Here is a 20,056-nt window from a genome sequence, read left to right as displayed (position 1 = left end):
TTGGAGCCCAACTTTGCCACTTACCAGCAGCATGACCTGGAGCTTCAGTTTCCTCGTGTATAAAATGGCAATGATAATAGTACCTCTGGCAAAGGAATGTTGTGCGGATCAAATGGGTTAATCTGCAGGGCACCTGGGTGCCTCAGTCGGTTAAGTGTCCAGCTTCGGCTCAGGTCATGGTCTCACAGTTTGTGGGTTCAAGCCCCACATGGGGCTCTGTGCTGTCAGCCCAGAGCCTAGAGCCTGCTCTTGATTCTGTGTCTCCCTCTCTTTCTGCCCCTCCCCTCCTCGCTCTCTGCCTGTCTCTCAAAAATAAACACTAAAATGGGTTAATGTGCATAAAGTGCACAGAACAGCACCAGGCACATTGTAGACCCATAGAAACGTTAGGCAGTGTGATCATTCTTTCTCCCGTTCACCAGATGTCATTGAACAGCCCTTGTAGGTGCCAGCACTCGCTGGGAGGCAGGGGAGGAGGGGTGGGGCCTGCCCACAGGAGCTGGTCTCGTCAGATGCGTGTACATGCAGCACCCAACAGGAATGCCAGGTGGATGGCCTTTCCAGACACCACATTGGGAAGAGAATAGGCCAGACAGGGAGGGCACAAAGAGCTTCCCAGGGGGGCTGTGCCAGATGGGCGGGTGGGGGGGAGCGGTCAGGGAAGGCATCACTCAAGAGGCGGCTTGGGAAGTTGTCTAAGGAAGAGGTAGGGTTGATGTGCAAAGAGCAGGGCAATTATTGCATGTGGAACCCAAGGCCAAGGCAGGGAGGCTGGGATGCCGCTCCAGGGATGTGTGGTTGGGAATTAGTTGGGAGTCCTGGGGGTGTTTGGCTATGAGTTGCATGGAGAAATCATCTTTGAATCCAAATTTTTAATTTTTTTTTTTTTCAACGTTTATTCACTTTTGGGACAGAGAGAGACAGAGCACGAACGGGGGAGGGGCAGAGAGAGAGGGAGACACAGAATCGGAAACAGGCTCCAGGCTCCGAGCCATCAGCCCAGAGCCCGACGCGGGGCTCGAACTCACGGACCGCGAGATCGTGACCTGGCTGAAGTCGGACGCTTAACCGACTGCGCCACCCAGGCGCCCCTGAATCCAAATTTAAAAAAAAAAAAAAAAAAAGATCATCTAGAGCTGGCAAAACCTTTTGGTCATGAGGAAAGGTCTTTGGAAGAGGACATCCACAGCCTCCGTGATGGAAATAATGGAGTCAGTAATTGATCACTGAATTAGACACCATGCCCTGTGCTTCATATTTATTCCTCAGTGAGCCCTCCCAGCCTCCTGTGAAGTTAATGGTGGCATTTCTCTTTTCCAGAAGAGTCACTGGACCTTCCCGTGCATTTAGTCATTCATTGCTCCTTTAGCAGGGATGTGTTGAGCCCCTGCCACCAGCAGGGGAGTGAGCAGCGAAAGTCTAAGTTTTGTGGAGCTCATGCTTCTGGTGTGGGGGACAGACCAGCAAACTATTAGATAGAGAAGTGAATTGAAGCCAAGCTTTCTCCAAAGCCATGCTGTGAAGTGGTTAGGGATACAGGCTCACATTCCAGCCTTATCTCTTCCTGGCTCCATGTGACCTTGGGCTACTGACCTCCCCTCACAGAGCTTCAGTTTCTTTGTCTGTAAAATGAGGATCTGGGTAGGACCTCTATCAGTCAAGATCGAACTCTGATACAAGTAACAGGAAACCAACAAGCGGTGGCTTAAATAAGGGAACCGTTTTCTCTTGTACAAAGGAAGACAAGGGAGGATGGGTAGACTGGGGCAGGGCCTCTGGCTGGGAGAGTGGGCTCCTCTGACTCCTTGCCCTGCCATCCTCGGCATGTGGCTTTCAGCCTCATGATCACAAGATGGCTACCTCACCTCCACATATGGCATCCACATTCCAGGAAGGAGAAGGGTGGAAGGGCTGTGCTGGCTGAGGCTACTCCTTTCTGCTGGAAAGCAGTGGCTTTACCGGAAGATCCTTCACCCACCCCCAGCCTACTTCCCTTTAACCTCTCACGGGCTAGAATGGGACGCGTAGGTAGCTGAAGCTGCAAGGGAGCCTGGCGAAGCAGGCTTTTTGGATGGGCACCCTGCTGCTCCAAACAAATTCGGGCTTCTCTCCAGGATGGAGAGCGGGTTTGGATTTGAACAACCCTGGAGTTCACGGAGAGCGGGTTTGGATTTGAACGACACTGGAGTCCGTGCAGCCACAAGTATGAGACATTGAGCATCTGGAGCGGCCCCCTGGTGAGGGTAACAGTATTCTCACACTGAGGGCCTGAGTCCTTGCTCTTGTTGTCCAGAAATGACATCGCTTTGTGCTCAGTTTCTTCATCTGCCCATTGGGAGTGGGATTCCTTGCCGTAGGCTTCCTGAGCAGCATTCATGAGCCCATGAAAACCTGATGGGAAGGAGTTTGAGGCACATCCCACCCGTAGGAGGGCTGGAGCTGGCTTTTGTTTGGAAAGTTGTCAGATTTTCTTTTTTCTTTCTTTCTTTTTTTCTTTCTTTCTTTCTTTCTTTCTTTCCTTCTTTCTTTCTTTCTTTCTTTCTTTCTTTCTTTCTTTCTTTCTTTCTTTCTTTCTTTCTTTCAATGTTTATTTATTTTTGAGAGAGAGACAGAGTGCAAGCAGGGGAGGGGCAGAGACAGACAGAGACACAGAATCCAAAGCAGGCTCCAGGCTGTGAGCTGTCAGCATAGAGCCTGATGTGGGGCTCAAACCCTTGAACTGTGAGATCATGACCTGAGTCGAAGTTGGACGCTTAAACTCACTGAGCCACCCAGGCACCCCCATTTTAGAGTTATTTTTTTCAGGCTTTCTTCTATGACTGCCTCCGTACATGTGTATAAATGTTTAACGTCATAGTTTATTTAACCATTCGGTTGTTGGACATTGAGGTTGGTTTTTTTTTTTTTTTTTTTTTTTTTTAATTTATAACCAGTGCCATAATATTTTTTCTTTATTTCCATTGTTTCTTTGGGATCAGTTCCCAGAAGTAGCATTACAGGTTCAGAGGGTAGGAACATTTTTAAAAGCTATTGCCAGATTGCCTCTAGAAAGGTTCCCTCAACTGTGAACATTAAAAAAGAAAGAAAGAGGGGCGCCTGGGTGGCGCAGTCGGTTAAGCATCCGACTTCAGCCAGGTCACGATCTCGCGGTCCGTGAGTTCGAGCCCCGCGTCGGGCTCTGGGCTGATGGCTCAGAGCCTGGAGCCTGTTTCCGATTCTGTGTCTCCCTCTCTCTCTGCCCCTCCCCCGTTCATGCTCTGTCTCTCTCTGTCCCAAAAATAAATAAAAGTTGAAAAAAAAATTAAAAAATAAATAAATAAATAAAAAAGAAAGAAAGAAGGAAGAGAAGGAAAGTTGTCCTAGCAATGAGTGGCCGATTTCATAGTTTCCTGGGCTCCTGTGGAGCCATCGCTTTGGGCTCCTCCTGAGGGCCTGGTGCCCCCTTCCAGCTCTTCTGCCTCGGTGTTAGCATGGGCACCCATCCCGCATGCGGGCCCTGGGCAGGATGTTTGATTACTGTGTTATGCAAACAGAGCTGCAGGCCTTTGCCATCTGCCAGCTGGTCCTCCGGTTGACAAGAGGCTTTGCACCTAGTCAAGGGTCAAGACTAGAGCCTTTCTGGAGCTCACTGTGGGATCGCTTACAGGAGCAGGGCTAGGATGCGTGCTCCTAAGGGCAGCTTGGCCCCACAGCCCCCGTGACACCACCCTCCCCCAAGGCCTCCTGCAGGGTGGGGGCAGGCCCTTGCCCCTCTGTCCCCAGCTGTTGTGTGGTGAATTGTCCCCGAACCCCTGCTGTGCGTGTAGCCCCCCTTCCCTGCCTCCCTGAGGGCTAGGAGGAAGTGCACTCTCCCCCAGCATGCCCAGGATGTTTGTACTTGGACAGGTGAAGTGGCTCTGCCGGTTCTGGGAAGTGGAAACCTTTTTTAAAGGAGAGAAAGTGAATTTTGAGACAGGGGAGCAGAGAATGACTGGGATGTGTTGGGGGTGGGGGCGGGGCGTGTGTACAAACACACACAGGTCTTCAAAGAGGGTCTTACCTGTTTTTTAAGATTACACATGTAATAGTACAATCTCATTGTTTAAAAAGAGTTCACACAATGCAAAAGGCTTTAAAGCTTTGTTACTGTGACACCTAACATTTGCACTGAGGAGTATGTAAATTGTAAATACACAGTTTAGGAAACACTTCTAAAGCAAGCACTCATGTAACGCCCTGGTCAAGAAAGAATTTTAGGAGCGCCTGGGTGGCTCAGTCGGTTAAGCGTCTGACTTGGGCTCAAGTCATGATGTCACGATTTGTGAGTTTGAGCCCCACGTCAGGCTCTGGACTGACAGCTCAGAGTCTGGAGCCTGCTTCAGATTCTGTGTCTCCCTCTCTCTCTGCCCCTCTGCCACTTGTGCTCTCTCTTTCTCTCTAGAGTCAATAAATGTAAAGAAAAAAGAAAGAGAAGTTTGCCAGCAGCCCAGAAGCCTCTGTGTACCCCTCCATCGAACACCCCCTCTCACCCCCAGAAGCCACTCCTCTCCCAGACTTCCATGTCCCCATTTCTTGCCTTTTGAAGGTTTGTTCACAGATGAGAGTATAAGTAACATGGTTTCATTTTGCCTGTTTTTCAACTTTATACAAACAGAATTGTAAATTATGCACATTGTTCTGTGTCTGCCTCTTTTGCTCAGAGTCATGTCTCAAAGCTGCATTCTGGCTTTGATGTCAGCACATTTCTGGTACCAGAGTTCACTTCCATTGATACGCAGGCTTTACAGATGCTCATATTTGTGCATTTTGTTTGATGAGTATTAGAAAAAATATAACGAATCCCACACTGGTCTTATTAAGGTTTTAGTAAGTGAGTTGGTTGAAAGGACTAACTTAAGTAAATAATAGTACAGGTGGTCTGCAGGTGTACAGGTGAGGCACGTGACTTTGGGAAGTTTTGGAGCTTCGGAGTCAATGATAGGATCACACACACACACACACACACATACACACACTGTCACTCCCCTCCCTGGGGTAACCACTTACAGGTAGAGGTTGGCCTTCCAGATCTTTGCTCTGCATCATCCTCGGTGGATATATAGGTATAAAATATGTAGCATAGAGAATTTTTTAATACTAATTTTTTTAATTGTAAGAGGGAGTGTGCCATTCTTCTGAATTTCTTCTGAATACATTCTTCTTGGGACTTCTGGGTTGATGCTCTGATTATAGCAGCCAGTTTCCTTGTAAGATTCCATGTCAGGGTAGGGGTGAGACTGGACAGGGCAGGCGTAAATCCTTCCTGGAATATGAGAAATTAGGGGCTCTAACAATGCCACACGTGGCAGTGGTTCTTTTTTTTTTTTTTTTTTTTTAATGTTTATTTATTTGAGAGAGAGAGAGAGGGAGAGAGAAGGAGTGTGGTTGGAGATGGGGCAGAGAGAGAAGGAGACACAGAATCTGAAGCAGACTCCAGGCTATGAGCCATCAGCACAGAGCCTGATGCGGGGCTCAAACCCACGAACCGTGAGATCATGACCTGAGCCAAAGTTGGACACTCAACCAACTGAGCCACCCAGGCACCCTGGCAATGGTTCTTTTACTTAGCAGACAGTTTGGGATCTGCCTCCTGACTTTTTTTTTTCTTCTTTTTAATAATCTTAGCCAATTCCTTAGTTTCTATCCGTTCTGGTAATTGCCGGGAACTTGGAATATGGGAGGGAGTTAAGAGGGACCAGGCAGGGGTGCTTGGGTGGCTCAGTCGGTTGAGCATTCGACTTCGGCTCAGGTCATGATCTCACAGCTTGTGGGTTCAAGCCCCACATTGGGCTCTGTGCTGACAGCTCAGAGCCTGGAGCTGCTTCGGATTCTGTGTCTACCTCTCTCTCTGCCCCTCCCCCGTTCACACTAGGTCTCGGTCTCTCTCTCTCTCTCTCTCTCTCTCTCTCCCCCATAAATAAACATTAAAAAAAAAAAAAAAAAAGAGGGACCAGGCAGAGGCTGCCTGACTGGGGACACATCATCAATGGTGAGTTAACATGGGATTGTGACTCCTGGGCCAGAAATATGTGGAGCTGTGGCCATCTGTGTATGCACACGCGTGAGAAACAGACACACACACACACATAGGGACACGGACAGATGTGAACAGGGACACAGAAACATGGGACAGCAATGCAGAGAGATGGGGTAGAGATGTAGGTAGAGACAAGGACACAGAAACACGAGACCAGTTGGCTAGTTAACTGGCTATTGGCTTGCTGGTTGGTCGGTTAACTGGATGACTGGTTGGTTCGTTACTTACCTGGTTGGCTGGCTAGTTGGTTATCTGGCCAGGTGGCTGACTGGTTGGTTTTGGTTTTTCCTTTCTTTTTAATAGACTCAGAAAATACTTGTGGAGGACTCCCCTGATCCAAGCACTGCTTTGGATCTGGAGAAAGAGCAGTGAACAGTGGCTGCGGACATTTGGATGTCTGACCACTACTCCCCACCCCTCCCCCCACGAGGGTGCTGTGAATGCAAGTGTTGAGTTGTTGTTATTGTTGTTTATAAAATCCTGAGTAAGGGTGTGTGCATGCTTACTATGTGCCATTACCGTGGGGAGTGTACCTTAGGGGGGGTCATCTTGGGCTTCTCCAGCAGTGCAGCAAGGTGGAGTATTGGGACCAGGATTTGCTCCCAGGATCCTAGCATGAGCCTGATTTCTGTCTGAAAATCACTCAGGGATGGAGAGCAGGCATTTATTGAGGCCCATCCTGCTCACAGCCCTATCCCTGCTTTTTAGAGATGACTGTGGTTATGGTGGCCATAGAGTCACCCACCTGGTTCCAGCCCCACCTCTGCCTTTAACCTCACTGGGTGATCTGGAACAGGTAACATGCCCCTCTGAGTCTCATTGTTCCCTTCTGCAAATTGGGGAAAACAGTAGGGCCCTCCCCCTGGGATGCTCTGTGGGCTGAGGGGGGCCGCCATTGTAACCCATAGCTTCGGGAACCTGACATTGGAGCAGGCTCCAGTCTGGGTCCGGGTGGCACACGTGCCCATTTTTGCTCTTTCTTTTGATGACTGGTCTCTCATGTGGAGTGGTCCTGTGAGAGGTCACAGGGCAGACCCTGGAGTCAGCAGAACCAGGGGGTCCAGACCCCCGTTCCTCCTCTCATTCTCTTTGTGACCTTGGCCAAGCGCTGTCTCCTCTCAAAGCTCAGCTTCCGGATTTTGAAACGGAGGTGACGAGAGCACTACCTCAGTGGGACATTAGGAGACGAGTTCAGTGTTCTGAGGCAAGCACTCCACGCTGGCTGGGGACTGGCCCTCAGCAGCCCCCAGGGTCGGGGGCAGGTAAGGTGATTATTGCTGGCAGATGGTGCCCCCTTGGCTAGCAAGGTTCACTCCCCTCCCCTCCCCTCCCCTCCCCTTCCCTCGTCTCCCCTCCCACCACAGGGAGCCTTTCTGTTTCTGTCCACCCCCCCACACCCCCACCAAATCTCCTCAGGTGAGGAGAAGCAGAGCCTGAGATGCCCCCGGTCAGCCCCCTAAGAGCAGGATGGAAAGAACAGGGCTTTAACAGATGTTCTCTGACAAGGATTCCCTGGCTGTATTTAATCAAGATTGTCAAATATTGATTTAATCTCCAAGCCCAACAGATGTGATCTTAGCAGGCTTCGGTGGCAATTAGCTGGGATTAGTTCACAAGTCAGGCTCCGTGCTGACAAGACACTCTTCTAAAGGAGGCTCGGCCTGGTCACAGGAGTGAGCCCGTTGGGGGACATACTAAACACTTAACCACCACCCCAACCAGCAACAGCCGTGGGAGCGGACCCCAAAGCATCACCCCACACAGTGATAGTGGGGACTCTTGGGGCTCCAGGCAGCAGCTGTTTACCAGAAAGTTTCAGAATCAAAATAAATGTCACAGGTACACCAGTGCATGCGGCTTAAAAATGGGCCTGGCTAGAGCCAGTGAGATCCCGGTAGGCACACCCGGCCCCTCAGAGCAATGATTGTCCCCCTGCTTAAGTCTCCCCCGAAGGGGCTTCCCTGACCCCAGGCCCCTCACTCATCCTCCAGCCAGTGCAGCTCTGTCGCATCGTCCCAGTGCACATGCTTGGCCTGCTACTCCTGGGTGGGCCTGGCACGTGCCCATGCTCCAGGGGGCATCCTTTTTTAACTTGCATTTCAAAGTCTCATTTGAAGTGACTAGGACGATGCCCAGAATTGGAACAAGATGCTTAATCCACATGCACTTTGGGGGAGGTGGCAACACCCTCGCCTAACCCACCCGACCCCACAGGGACTCAGAAGGGGCGCCTCCATGGGAGGGGCGCCTCCATGGGCCTGGCTGTGGGCCTCCCAGGAAGGAGGGGCTTGCCCAGCTTCTTGCTCAAGACAGGCCACCCCGGGGCCAGCCGGCTCCTGAGCCCAGAGCAACCAGGGCTCCTGCCAAGGCCACATTTGGTTCTATTTGTTTGCCTGAGATTTTCTTTTTATTGTTATATAAGTAAAATTTTAACAGCTAATACTTGTATGTCCCCGTGTGCCAGGGATATTCTAAGTCTCTACGTTCATTAACTCATAACATCGCTAAGAGTTAAGTCCTATTATTATCTCCATTTTACAAATGGGAAAACTGAGATGTAGGAGGCTAAGTGACATGCCCAAGGCCTAGGTAATTAAGTGGCAGAGCTGGGAATTGAACGTGAGTATTCTTTGCTTCCAACCACTGAGCTACAGCCGCCATTATCAGGAAATCTCCAGGATCTGATAATAAGTAAGAAAAGCAACTATGAAGGCTGTTTATTTTTTTTTAATTCATCTCTCTATGTAAGCATGTAATTATACAAGCATTCAACCTACATCGCTTCAGCCATACTAGTTAGCAAACTAAAAGAAGGCGACATTGTAGTTTAAGGATTTAAGTACAGCCTCTGTTTCACCAAGGGGCATGTGGATACAAGATGGGGTGCCCCTTCCTTCCCTCGGTGGGTCCGGGTACAAGCAGCTTGCCAGGCCAAGGAGGAATCTCCACTGGGAGTTTTCAAACTCCACGAGCCCTAGGGGCAAGGTCAGCGTGGGGCCGATGCAAGGCTCACCTGTGGAGGTGGTGCGTCCTCATCCGTTCTGACTCTGCGTCCTGTACAGTCTGGGCTTTTCAGGGCGTGGCTTGATTCTCCCTGCCCATGATTCTCCTCACATGCTCACTTCCAAAAGTGAAAACTTAAAGCCTGAGACGCCCCTACCCTGTGCAATTGTGAGCATTTCCATGTAGACACAGAGAGAAGGGTCTGGAAGAAAGCATGCAAACCTACTCACAGGGCTCCTCTCTCCGGAATGTGGATTCGGCGCAGGGCCTCATAGGGGAGCCTGAAGAGGGCCTTGAACTTACGGGCTTGTACGAATTCAAGCACAGACATGCAGAATTTTTTTTTAAAGTTGTCCTTTTATCTCCACTCAGGTTTTACTCCTTAGAAGTAAGCACTGTTAACAGTTTGGTGGGTGCCCTCCTAGGCCCTTTCCTTTATAGACATTTATGTTCTCTCTCTCTAATGAAATCTTTTATTTAAGCTCCATTATTTTGTTTGGTTTTATTCTGCAATTTGCCTCTTTCCCTCCACCAAGTGCACCATAGAGAAGAAACTCTGAAGCTAGATTGCCTGGGTTCAAATCCCAGTGACACTGCTTTCCTGCTGAGTAACTTGGGCAGGTTACTCAATCTCTCTGGACTCAGTTGCATTGGCTTTTTAAAAAAAAATTTTTTTTAACATTTATTTATTTTTGAAAGACAGAGAGAGATAGGTGCAAGCAGGGGAGGGGCAGAGAGAGAGGGAGACACAGAATCCAAAGCAGGCTCCAGGCTCTGAGCTGTCACCACAGAGCCTGACGCGGGGCTGGAACCCAGGAACCGTGAGATCATGACCTGAGCCGAAGGATGCTTAACTGACTGAGCCACCCAGGCGCCCCAGTTGCATTGGCTTTAGAATGAGGATGCTGTGGGGCGCTTGGGTGGCTCAGTCTGTTAAGCGTCCGACTTCAGCTCGGGTCATGATCTTGTGGTTTGTGGGTTCAAGCCATGCTTTGGGCTCTGTGCTGACAGCTCAGAACCTGGAGCCTGCTTCACATTCTGTGTCTCCCTCTTACTCTGCCCCTCCCCCACTTGCACTCTCCCCCCCCCCAAAAAAATAAGTAAACATTAAAAAAATTTTTTTTAATGAGGATGAGACAATGAGAGGAGACAACCTCTCCCTCAAAGGGTTTCATGAGGATTAAATGAGTTCATGTGTGTAAAGCGCTTAGCCTGGTACACAGCGAGCACTCCTCTAAGTATGAGCTGTACCCATTCACTTCCGGGCATGTGGGCATCTTGTACGCAGGACACCTGGCGCTACCTCTGCCTCACTGTTTACTACAGCTGCATTGTGTCCCTGGAGTTGGGGTACCCAAATGCATTTAACCCATCCTCTGCCGCTGGGCTTTTAGGCTGCTCCCACCTCTTGCATATTTACGGCAGTGTGGCGGTGTGGCTTCTGGCATGCACTGGTGGGAATATCTGAGGGACAGATTCCTAGAAATGGAATTGTTAGTTTAAAATAAAATAGTGTGTTGGGGCGCCTGGGTGGCTCAGTCGGTTAAGCGTCCCACTTCAGCTCAGGTCATGATTTCGCTGTTTGTGAGTTCAAGCCCCGCATCAGGCTCTGTGCTGACAGCTTGAGGTCTGGAGTCTGCTTCGGATTCTGTGTCTCCCTCTCTCTCTGCCCCTCCCATGCTCACACTTCGTCTCTCCCTCTCCCAAAACTAAATAAACATTAAAAAAATTTTTTGTTTAAATAAATAAAATAGTGTGCACACCTAAAACTTAAGCACATAATTACAATTCATCCCCTTATTCCCCTCAAAGAAGGGGAAGAATCATTTGATTTACACACATCAAAGAGAACAGGCTTCTCAGGAACTCGGACTCCTGGGACCCCCTCCAGTTTGAGTATAATGACTGTAAGATTTAAAGCGAGAGCATGCTCTGGGTTCTTTGACCTTAAATAGGAAAGTGCAAGTTTTTATGGCGTGAATAAAAAATACCTATTTGGTCTTCTGTCCCCAGTTCCTGGCCCCAAGAACTTCTAAAACCCTTGGAATTTTCTGAGTGGTTTGGGTGATAGGGGCCTCTTTTGTTCTTTAGAATAAGACCCTTTCAACCATACCTGAGTTTATGCTAATGAGGTGATTCTGTGGACTCCTAGATAGCTTCTGGATGGGGGCTGGTTGCCAGGGAAACCAGTCCTGTGATTTGAGGCTTGAAACTTTCAGCCCCACCCCCCTGACCTCTGGGGAGAGGGGAGGGGCTGAAGATTGCATCAGTTCCCGATGGCCAGTGATTTAATCAATCATGCCCACACAGTGCGGCCTCCGTAAAACCCTAAACAGAGTTCAGAGAGCTTCTAGGTTGATGAGCACATCCACACACTGGGAGGGTGGTGCACCCCAAATTCCATGGCAACAGAAGCTCCTGCGCTCGAGACCCTTCTGGACTTCTTGAATATCCCTCCATGTGACTGTTCATTTCTATCTTTTATAATAAACCACTAATAGTAAGTAAAGTATTTCAGTTCTGTGAGCTGTTACAGCAGAACCTGAGGAGGCAGTTGTGGGAACCCCAATTTGTAACCAAGTCAGGTAGACATGTGGGTAACCTGGGAACGTCCCCCCCCACTGGTGATTAGCATCTGAGGTGGGGGGGGGGCAGTCTGGCGGAACTGAGCCTGTGGGGTTTGTGCTAACTCTAGATAGTGTCGGGATTAAATTAAATTGTAGGACCCTCATTGGGGTCTGCAGAGAACTGGAGAGTTGCTTGGTGTGGAAGACCCACACATCCGGGGTCAGAAACACTGAGAGTAAAAAACAGATCACAGTAGTACCTGGGGCTGTGGAGGGGGGCGGTGTTGCTCTCCTGTTTTGGGGCTGATGGCGCAGTCTCTGCCTCAGGGCTTCCTAATGAGATGTCCGGAAGTTCCATCCCATCCGTTTTGTTTCCTGGGGGAAGCTCCACAGTGGGCCTGTGTATGCTCGGGTTTCCAATAAAGTGGAGGAAGACATGGAGAGAGAAAACAGATTCTTAACCTGAAATCTGCTGAGCTGATGCTGACTTTCTAGAGTTTTTGTCCTTATGAACTGATTTTGAAGATAACTTGGATCATTTGTGTATCCACACAACACGCTCATTTGGGCTGCCACGTCTTTTAGAGCGCTGGGGGCAAAGGTGTGGGAGCCACACTGACAAGGTTTGGGGCTCGCTGTCCTGCCTGCCTACCAGCGTTGTGACTCGGCCACAGGACCTTTGCCTCATCTCTAAACTGGTCCTGCTAGAAGTCCCTGCTTTGTGAAGTTTCACAACACCTGTTAATACACGCCGAGTGTGTGTTAGCCTTGCTGTTACTACTGTCATCACCACATCATCACCCCCTACCCTGCCTGTGCAAGAACGCACATAGTAGACCCTATCCCACTGCAGACTCAGAGCTGCTCAGAGTCCCAAGGGGGACCAAAGATACTCAGAGGCTTCAAACTCCAGTGGGCTAACTCCGATAGTCCAGGGGGTTTGCAGACCCCTGGGAACTCACCAAAGGGAGGATGGGGAGGATTGTGTCTAGGGAATGGTAGGAAGGAAGGTAGGTAAAAAAAAAAAAAAAAGGGGGGGGTAGGTCAACAGCACTGAGGGACAAGGGGTGTGGACAAGGCTTCCCAGAGGAGCAGTCCCCCGAAATACCTCCCGCAGTGGTCACCAGTGCCCTTCAGACCAGTAATCATCATCATACGTGACCCCCTCAGCATCCAGCGCTGCGGACCACCTGCCCCTCCCCAAACCACCCCCACTGTTGGGGCCTGCGGGACACCTGCTCCCCTGCTTGCCCCCTGCATTTGCAGCAGATCAGGGCTTGGTGTCAGGCCCTCATTTCTTTGCTCTCTTCCTTCCCCTGTCCTCAGCCCTGGCTGCATATTAGAGTCAGCTGCAGAGCTTTTAAAAGGCTCTCTCTCAGGCCTGGTCCCCACCCCAGAGCAGCTGATTCAGACTCTCCGGGGGTGGAGTGTGAACACCTATACTTTTACAAAGCTCCCCTGGTGCCTCTAATGGACAGTGGGGATGAGCACTGCCGCCTTGGACAAGCCCACGGGGCCTCATACGCTGGCCACTCCCAGCTTTCCTGCCCGTGCGTGTCAGCCTCATCCATCGGCATGCCTGGTGCACGGCAGGCGTCCTCTCTTCCTATCACCTGGCACCCCACAATGAGCCCTCCCATTGGGAGCAGCCCCCAGCCCCACCCTGTCACAACGTTGTGTTCCTTTAAACTGCTGACCACCCTTTGAAGTTACCTTGTTTTCTCTCTTGGTTTACTTACTTCTCTCGCTTCCCTCTCCTGGGAGTAAGTCCATGAGGGGGAGGTGTGGTCCTGCTCAGGGCTGTATTTTCTTCAGCACCTACAACAATAGCACATAGTAGGTGCTTGAGAAGTCTGGTGAATAAATGAATGCATCTTTGGTGCTTGGTGTTTGTGAAATGAATGATTGAGTTATACATGCCTGGTCAGTGTTCATAAAAGAATAAGTTTTTAGTGCTTTTTCTCTTTTGACTCAGTGAACTTTTTGGACTAAATGATTTGGAAGAATGTGATAGGTGTTGGTCGTATGAATGAATAAGCTGTAAGGACTAGTTCTTACTGGACGAATGAACGACTTGTACCTGCCCAGAAACTGCTGAATTGCCAGGCGCATGCAGTGGGGTCATCATTCCCCCTGAGCCTCTGAGAGTAGCCCTCAGACTTGGTGCCACAACGCTGAAGTGTCCAGAGCTCTTAGGTCTCACTAAGTCCCCATTGCAGTGACTGGATCACATTTCCTTGAAGAGGTAATCCCTGGAGCAGATGGGGGCACCCTTGGACGCAGAGGTCTGCTTAGGAAGGAGACCTTGGATACCTACCTGCTCCCCCATCCAAAGGCCTGTGCAAGGGTAGTGTATACACACACACACACACACACACACACACACACACACACACACTTGCACGTACACACACACACACACACTTGCACGTACACACACTCCACACATTACTTTCAGCTTCCTGAACACGCTTCTTCCCAGGGGCAGACACGCTAGGTCACCAAGCAAGCACCATCTACCCTCAGGTCACAGACCCTCACTGAGCTAGCGCTCCTCCTGGTCTGAGGTTGTCATCCATCCACTCATTTATTTAGCAGGTATTTGTTAATGACCTACTGTATGTCAGGCCTGTGGGGGAGAGGCATGCAATAATAAAGATTCTCACATTTCAGTGCCTCACAAACCTTATGTATGGCAGCCAGTTAATTACATGGTAAATGATGTACATACACTGAGGCAGGTAACCCCAAAGCGAAATGCTCTGTAAGAGTGCTCTGAGCACGGGGCACCTGGGTGGCTCAGTCGGTTAAGCATCCGACTTCAGCTCAGGTCATGATCTCGCAGTTTGTGGGTTTGAGCCCCGCATCAGGCTCTGTGCTGACAGCTCGGAGCCTGGAGCCAGCTCTGATTCTGGCTGATTCAGACAGCTTCTGATTCTGTGTCTCCCTCTCTCTGCCCCTCCACTGCTCACCCTCTGTCTCTCTCAAAAATAAACATTAAAAAAAAAAAAAAAAGAGTGCTCTGAGTACTCAGGTTGGGGATTGAACAAGGTTCATGAGGAGGAAAAGTCATGTGGAGAAAGTGATATTTGTCCTGAATCTTGAGAAAGAACTATCTAGGTAAGGGAAAGGGCAACGTGGATGGCATGTACAAAGGCCCTGAGGCAACAGGGTGGATAAGCCGTAGGCATGTGGAACTGAAAGAAGGACATTGTGGCTGGGACCCCCAAAGCAAGGAGAAGAGGAAAGGAGCCTTGAGGGCTGAGGTGAGGATTTTGAATTTTATCCTAAGATTTGAATTTATACTAAGATTCAAATGTGAATATGAATCCTAAGATTGCTCTGCCTGCTGCATGGCAAAGGGCACTTACAGGACCAGGAGCAGAAGGAGAGGTAATGGGGAGGCTATGGTATATAGTCACCCAGCTCAGACTGGCATGGGAGAGCTCCCATGGGAGAGTCAGCAGGATGTGGGGTAATGGATTGGATATGTGAAGGGAGTTTCCAGCTGGAGTCCTTGGATGGAAGGAAGTGCCTTTCCCTGAGATGTGGAAGAAGCCGGTAGCTTCTGCTATTCCTATTCTGATAGATATTGTGGCATACCACTCTGTCAACACCAGTCTTCGATGTATGACTTGATTTGGCCAGTGAGATGTGAGAGCAGTGATATGTGTCATTCCTGAGCAGGAACTGTCGCATAGTTCGGCCATGTCCCTTACCCGTGAAATTGGCCAGGTCTCATGTAAGCGCTGCTCTGTCACCTGGGAGTAGAGCTGACATGAAAAGGCCCTTGGCCCGCCCCTGGTAGACATGCAGTATGAACAAGAAACAAACCTCTGTTGGGTAAGCCCCTAGTACATGGGGTTCTCTGTTCCTACGCCATAACTTAGCCCACCCTGACTATTCTGAGAAGGAACGGGCTTTGTGGATGGGGAGAGATCAAGGGTTCAGGTTGGGAATGTGCAGTTTGCAGTTTGCAGTGCATGTGAAATATATATGTGGTGATGTCAAGTAAGTAGTGGCTACCCAAGTCTGGAACTCAGAGGAGCAGTTGGATCTGGAGGTATTTTGCCCTGTGTCACCAGTGAGAAGGAGAATTAGAGGTCCAGGACTTTGCCCACGGGGCAACCCGCAGGGCTCGTGCTTGAACTCAGGACTGCCTGACTTGAGGAACGAAGCTGCTGGATCAGTCCCAACTCTGCCACCTTGTGGCCACCTGGTCTTGGGCACATTACTTGATCTGTTCACTTCAGCTTCCTTATGTTAAGACAGAGGTAATATCTACTTCATAGAGTTGTGGAATTAAGAGAGATAACAAATGTATAGTGCTTAGAGAAGGACCTGGACTCTAGAAGGATCACATTCATGGTAGCTGCTGTTATAGATGTTGTTTGGTTATGTAACTAAAACATCCAGTGGTGGGAAGTACAATTGTGGTAGCTTTGGGTCCAGCTTGACTCAGATGAAAATGATGACTACATCTCCCACATCCACCCCCTAACTTTGAACCCCTTTCACAAACGGTTCTTCCTTCTTCCCTCATGGTCACAAGATAGCTGCAGTGATTCCATCCCTCATATCCTCTCTAACTCCGGGTAACAGGGTAAAGCACAGCCTTCAGCCCCAGGACTCTTGGCACCCATGTCACTGGTTCTCACTGGTTTTGATCAGGTTACATGGTCAAGAAGGATCTCCTCCTCTAGCCCACTGGGTGGGAGTCAGAGAACGCAGGTTCCCCAAGGGAAACCTGGGCTGTTTTTGGAAAACAGCAGAGGAAGCAAACCACAAGTGTCTGCCACTGGAAAGCTTGTGTTTTTCCCTCCTGCTCTGCCCTGGGAGGTTCTGCAGACATCGTGACTCCTTCACAGAAGAGCAAGGCCCTTCAGAGCCAAAACATTGAGGCCACTTGTCTGCTGTTCCAGCATCCAAGTTCTGGGGACCTGATAAGGGAGCACCCTCTCAGCTCAGACTTCCCCAGCTTCTTCACAGGTGACAGTCTGGGAGCATTTACACAGGCACACTATTAGATGCCTGCTCTTCTAACAGACCATGACATTTTTAGGGAGCCAGTGTGGCCAGCCCCAGACGTAAGTCCTCATTGGCCCATGGGCAATCAGAATGATCCCAGATTCTTGGCTTTCCCAGCTTTCCTTGCTCCTAGAATGGCCATATGTGACCACATTCTGGCCAATTAGACATAAAAGAAAGTCTGTTGAGGTAGGGGGGATGTTCTGGCAAACATTCTCCTTCCTGATGAGGGTCAGATGGGTAAGAAGTAAGAACAGTCTCATCTCATCCCTTGCTTTCCCCCTTGCCCACGGTTCGGTGAGAAGGGGGGCTATGGCTGCCAGCTTGCCACTCTGAGGTCGAAAGCCAAAGATGTAAGCCGTCAGCACGCTGAGGGGAGCAGGGGATGATGGGACAGAGGGGAAAAAAGTGCCTAATGTCATCGCAGTGTGCCAAGAGTGGAGCCGCCATACCTGGTCTGCTTGTTACATAAGATAATGAAATACCTTCATTGCCTGAGCCACCGTTGGATGGTATTCTGTTACTTGCAGCCAAACGCATCCCCACCTGACTCTCCCACTGCCACTTGCTTCTCGTCATGCTGCCGTCTCCCATTTTTCCCCATCCACCGTCCCCAGCTGCCTTCCTTGTACACAGCAGTGGGTATTAGTCAAGGTCCTCCTATGCCAGCAGCAGAAGCCACGTTTGACAGTCTTGGGCAGAAGCAGAATTTATCAGGGGCTTACAGACCACCAGGAGGCCAAGAGGAGCAGGCATAGAAAACAGGCAGGAACCAAAGAATACTGGAGAGAAGAAACTTGTACAGACAGGTGCAGAAGAGAACACTCAGCCGCTGAGCCTGCCCCTGGCTGTGCTTCAGTAATTGGGGGCGTGGGGTGAGGGGAGAAGATATATGAAGGGAGGAACCATGGTAATAGTAGTGGCCGTGCGATCGGTGGTATTCTCCCCGCTCTCTCCAGATTGAAATCGAGTCACAGTTTCAGTACCCAGTCCATGGCATACCAGGACCTGAACCCAGGCAGTCTGGCCTTCATTATGGGGGTTCCCCATCAGAAAGATGGGCATGCTTTTAGGAGGGGGGAGCCTGACAGCAGGCAGCTGGAAAGGGACCATTGTGCACCAGTCCCTGAATCCCAGAGAGGCTGTGGGTATCACTCACCCTTCCGAGCATCGCCAGGAGACTTGGCTACACCTGCTTCGGGAAGGGAATCTGTGGAAAGACACCAGGGCCTCAGGAACATCTGTGTGTTTTCACAGGAGGGAGGAAAACAGATTGGGGGTTTCTGACTGAGCTGGAAACAAAATGCCATCAGCAAAGCCCATCTGTCGGGAGGTGCTTGCATAAGCAGGTCGGGGTCACATCTGGGCCACTGGTTTTCCCAGCCAACCCAAATGTGGCCTCAAAGGGCTAATCTGCTAGGCTTTCCCAGACTGACCCAGAGGTGAGACTGCACTGCCAAGCATAAGAAGTGCCCCTGGCCAGGGGCACCTGGGTCAGTAGGTTAAGCATCCGGCTCTTGATTTCAGCTCAGGTCATGATCTCGTAGTTCAGGAGTTCAAGCCTCACATTGGGTTCTACACTGACAGTGCAGAGTCTGCTTGGGATTCTCTCTCTCTCTCTCTCTCTCTCTCTCTCTCTCTCTCTCTCCCCTTTGCCTGCTTTCAGGCACTCTCTCTCAAGATAAATAATCTTAAAAAAAAAAAAAAAAGTGCCCCTGGCCAACCCAGAGAGGGGGCTTGGAGTGGGGGAAAAGAGGTCTAATTCCCCTTCCCAGAGGCAACCAATGTTAGCAGTTTCTTGAACATCCTCTTAGAGATCTTCTCTGCATGGTAGTTCGTTGTTGTTGCTGCTGTTATTTTTGTTTTCAAACTGGTAGAAGTTGCATATAATTCAAGATTTCTAGTTTCTGGATTTAAAGATCCTGGGTGGCTCAGTCAGCTAAGCATCCAACTTTGGCTCAGGTCATGATCTCGCCATTCCCAAGTTCAAGCCCGATGTCGTGTTGGGCTCTGTGCTGACAGCTCGGAGCCTAGAGCCTGTTTCAGATTCTGTGTCTCCTTCACTCTCTCTTACCCTCCCTCCCTCCCCCCCCCCACTCAAAAATAAGTAAACATTAAAAAAAAATTAAAAATCCAGTGATCTGGCATCCACATTCCTGCAAAGCTTGGTCCCCAGAGCTGAGGCCCACCTGCTTCTTTAGAAGACATCTCTGCTCTCCAGCTCACCCAGGCTCACCTGGCCTTGCTCCTGTCTCCCCTAACCAACCCGACTCTGGGGGCTTTCCACTTCCTTCCCCCTTCTCTGCCCCCTCCCCTGTGTGCCTCCCTGCTACATCTTCAGGAATGCTCTCTTGGGAGCTAGGAAGACGGGTAAACTCTTGCTCCCGACTCCTCCCCCACCCCCTTCTGGTTCTCACTTTCTCAGGTGCTACAGGCTTGCCTCCCTGTTTTGCTCCATGAATAATCTGCTTCATGCTTCCCCCTGGGTCTCTCTCTGCCAGCTCACTCCATACCTAAGGACATGGGTTAGGAAATGCCCCCTACACACACGCACGCACACACATACACAGCCTTCTCCTTCCTCGGAAAGCACTGTTAGTCGTTGGTAGGCTTCCCTTCATAAGGAAGGCTTCGTTGGAGAGTTGACATCATACAAGGGAGCCAGCCTGGTTAAGAACCAAGGAAGGATATCCAGATATCCTGGGTGGGGTTCGATATGTCAACAGGACAGAAAAGAAGGCCATTGTGATGGCATCTAAGTCAGGGATGGGGAGAGGCATCAGGAGACTGGCAGGGACCAGAGCCTGAGGGGCTTGTGGGCGAGCAGATGAATTTAGATTTTATTCTAATTCAGTAAGGAGCCACTGGGGAGATCTCAGCCAAGAAGCGACAGGAGCTGATATTCATGGTATCTATTAATCACATAGAGTTCCAGAGCCATCCCCTGTCCCAAACCTACCAGTGCTCATGGTGACTCATCTGTCATTTTTACTTCCTTTTTTGGTGGGGTGGCTGGTCAGGCAGATTGCAGGACAGATAGACAATAGTCCAGCCTTTACCTGCAGTACTCACAGGGGGTGGAGGAATGTGTTTAATGACACCACAATGGACAAGTCAGCCAGCCAGATTCTGAAAGTGGGGAACTCCACGGGTTGCATGACCTCATTCCTTCCACAAGTAAATAGCATCAAAATAAAGGTGATGGGGAGGGAGGGGGACAGTAAAGAATAGAAGAGACTTAAGAAATATTATCTGCCAAATTAGAGTAGGGATCTTGTTTGAATCCTGATTTGAGCAAACCAACTGTAAAAGAAAACTTTGAGACACTGGGGGAAATGTAATACAGATATGAGGTATTACATGATATTGAAGAATTCTTGTTAATCTAGATGGGTGTGATGAG

At 49.9% G+C, this 20,056-nt stretch overlaps 1 protein-coding gene and 1 long non-coding RNA gene across 7 annotated transcripts in view; one reads left to right on the top strand and one right to left on the bottom strand.

Annotated features, from left to right (window-relative positions):
• The window catches only part of SIPA1L3 (signal induced proliferation associated 1 like 3), a 237,928-nt gene that overhangs the window by 117,850 nt on the left and 100,022 nt on the right, over nt 1-20,056 (top strand). The gene's annotated exons all lie outside the window — the stretch shown is intronic.
• On the bottom strand, nt 4,517-19,881 carry LOC123578203. Its single transcript, XR_006702268.1, has 4 exons — nt 19,613-19,881; nt 13,365-13,443; nt 11,886-12,032; nt 4,517-5,281 (listed from the first exon to the last, which is right to left on the bottom strand). It is a non-coding gene; the product is annotated as an uncharacterized LOC123578203 (long non-coding RNA).

Source organism: Leopardus geoffroyi, chromosome E2 (assembly GCF_018350155.1).
Source record: "Leopardus geoffroyi isolate Oge1 chromosome E2, O.geoffroyi_Oge1_pat1.0, whole genome shotgun sequence".
Lineage (NCBI taxonomy): Eukaryota > Metazoa > Chordata > Mammalia > Carnivora > Felidae > Leopardus > Leopardus geoffroyi.
The sequence above is the reverse complement of the archived record's forward strand: the minus strand, read 5'-3'. Positions and strand labels throughout refer to the sequence as shown.